The sequence below is a fragment of the Bombina bombina genome, chromosome 5 (genome assembly GCF_027579735.1).
Source record: "Bombina bombina isolate aBomBom1 chromosome 5, aBomBom1.pri, whole genome shotgun sequence".
In the NCBI taxonomy this organism is placed as follows: Eukaryota; Metazoa; Chordata; class Amphibia; order Anura; family Bombinatoridae; genus Bombina; species Bombina bombina.
Window position 1 is genome coordinate 200,067,448 of NC_069503.1, and position 3,265 is coordinate 200,070,712.

The window sequence follows — 3,265 nt, forward strand, 5'->3', positions numbered from 1 at the left end:
CCCAGTTCACAATTTTTGAATCTAGACCAAGGAGATATAGTTTGTGAATAAGTTTATTGTGTGGGACGGTGTCAAATGCTTCGCTGAAATCTAGATATGCTACATCAACTGCTCCTCCCTTGTCTAATACTTTTGTTACATAATCAAAGAAGTCAATTAGATTAGTCTGACATGATCTCCCTGAAGTAAAACCATGCTGATTTTGGTCCTCTAAATTGTTTGTCTTTATGTAAGTCATAATTCTTTCCTTTAAGAGGCTTTCCATTAATTTCCCTACTACTGAAGTTAAACTAACTGGCCTGTAGTTGCCAGATTCTTCTCTACTGCCCTTTTTATGAAGAGGTATTACATTTGCTATTCTCCAATATCTTGCATTGTTATGTTTTACACTTCATGAATCCTGCAGCAACTCCTAGCAACTATGAGTCACAGTATCTATTATCTGTTTCCTTTGAAATCAGAATATATTGCATACATATGTTTTCCACTTCATAAATCCTGCAACCATGAATCACAGAATCTCAACTATCCACGTCCAGGATACTCTTCCCTGGGTCAGGGGTCGGTTTCTCCAGTTCCCTACCACTACCCGAGGGTCTGTCTCCTGAGTGCTTATACACCGGAAAGTGACAGTGTGTATGTAAATGACTGTGTGTAAATGTGTGTGTAAAAATAACTGTGTGTGTGAGTATGTAAATAAGTGTGTATGAGTGTGTATGTATTTGTAAATAAGTGTGTGTATGTATGTGTACGTAAATAAGTGTGTGTGTGTATGTATGTGTACTTAAATAAGTGTGTGTGTGCGTATGTATGTGTGTGTGTGTGTGTATGTAAATTAGTGTGTGTGTATGTAAATAAGTGTGTGCATGTAAATTAGTGTGTGTATGCGTGTGTATTTAAATAAGTGTGTGTATGTATGTGTGTGTGTGTATGTAAATTAGTGTGTGTGTATGTAAATAAGTGTGTGCATGTAAATTAGTGTGTGTGTGTGTGTATGCGTGTGTATTTAAATAAGTGTGTGTGTGCGTATGTATGTGTGTGTGTATGTAAATTAGTGTGTGTGTGTGTGTATGTAAATTGATGTGTGTGTATGTAAATAAGTGTGTGCATTTAAATTAGTGTGTGTGTGTGTGTATGCGTGTGTATTTAACCCTTTAAGGACACAGCTTTCAGTTTGCTCAATTGTTTTATGACGGAAAAATTCTGTCATATGTCCTTAAGAGGTTAAATAAGTGTGTATAAATAAGTGTGTGTTTATATGTGTGTGTATGTAAATAAGTGTGCGTGTGTTTGTATGTATGTGTATGTATGTAAATAGGTGTGTGTATATGTAAATAAGTGTGTGTGTGTATGTAAATTAGTGTGTGTGCATGTAAATTAGCGTGTGTGTGTATGCGTGTGTATGTAAATAAGTGTGTGTATAAATAAGTGTGCGTGTTTATGTGTGTCTATGTAAATAAGTGTGCATGTGTTTGTAGGTATGTGTATGTATGTAAATAGGTGTGTGTATATGTAAATAAGTGTGTGTGTGTATGCGTGTTTATTTAAATAAGTGTGTGTATAAATAAGTGTGTGTGTTTATATGTGTGTGTATGTAAATAAGTGTGTATGTAAATAATTGTGTGTGTGTGTATGTAAATAAGTGTGTGTATAAACCTCGGGTATTGATTGAAGACAAAAAATAAGAAGCCTGCTAAAGAAAAGGGCGATATGTTAGTATCAGGTACATTACAACCAGTAAGAAATCAGTCCTGATTGAATATTAAAATCTGAAGACAACACAAAAAAAGTTATGCTGAGTGCCTGATATATATAGTCTAATATGCAAAGGAATGAGCAGGGGGTGGAACAGAAGTGTCCAGTCACATTCTAATGTAGTAACTCAAGTTTCAATAAACCCTGTGTTCAACAAATGCCTAGTTTGCAGGGACCAAGTGTAGTGTGAGTGTAGACATTTATAGGTGTGTATGCATCTACACACACTCATCTGGTCATGAGCTCTAAGTAATATGGAATTTACCTAGAATAATAAAGTTGTGAATGGACTGAACAGCTGAGCTGCAGTACTGATGTGGCACATACCCTGTCTTATGTGCTTCAGGGAGTTATGTATCTTATATGTGTGGAGTTGGGATCTAATGTGGCACATATCTGACCTGTGAGCAGCACAGGGGAATATGGATCTGGTCTGGTAAAAATGGTCTGGTTTAGTATATATCTAGTATAAATGGAGGTGAAAGAAGGCTTTGCATTTAGTCCTGGGGTCAGGGCCGGATTTACATCTCAGGTGCCTGTAGGCACAAAAACCTGATGCGCCCCCCCCCCCCGCATTGTCTAGATTTATATATTTTTACAATTAATCTTTAAACGAACATTAAAATACTCTGCATATTATATATAATATATCTATTAGTAACTAAGCTAAGCTTTGCATTGCCAAAGATATGGATACAAAAGACATGTTTAAAAGTATTTAAGATTTTAAAGGAACAAGACACCCAAAACTCTTCTTTCATGATAAAGACAGAAAATATAATTTTAAACAACTTATCAATTTACTTACATTGTAAAAATGTGCTTAATTCTTTTGGTATCCTTTGTTGAAGGAGAACCAGTGCACTACTGGGTGCTAGCTGAACATATCAAGTGAGCCATTGACAAGAGTCATATACATGCAGCTGCCAATCATCAGCTAACTCACAATAATGCATTGCTGCTCCTGAGCCTATCTAAAATATGCTCTTCGACAAAGGATACCAAGAGAATGAAGCAAATTTGATAAAAGAAGTAACCTGGAAAGTTGTTTAACATTGCAGATGAAAGAATTTTTTTTAACTTTATTGTCCTTTAATTTTCCTAATAAATTTGCAGAATTTTGCTAATCCAGAGTACTTGAAAACCAAACTAGGTATGATGATCTGGGCATCCTATGTCACATCACAGACCAGATGCAAATGAGCTACTGAACTGATCTAACAAATCCCTATGTAGCATGTTACAAGGACGTTCAAACTGCAGCATTCTTAAAGGGAAATTATAGTCATTTTTTTATTGTTTAAGGAGCTATGATGAGTTGTTTTTTAAACTTGTTGAAGAAGAAAAATACAACTTGAAACAACTGGTCCAAATTCAAAAGGTTATTATTGTACAATCAAGCAGGATTACAACAGAGTGACAGCATGTCATCACTTTATGGTAATACAAGCTGGCATGCAAAATCAGATAAGAACAGTGTCTCTTTATAGCCTCAAATTATCCCATGTGC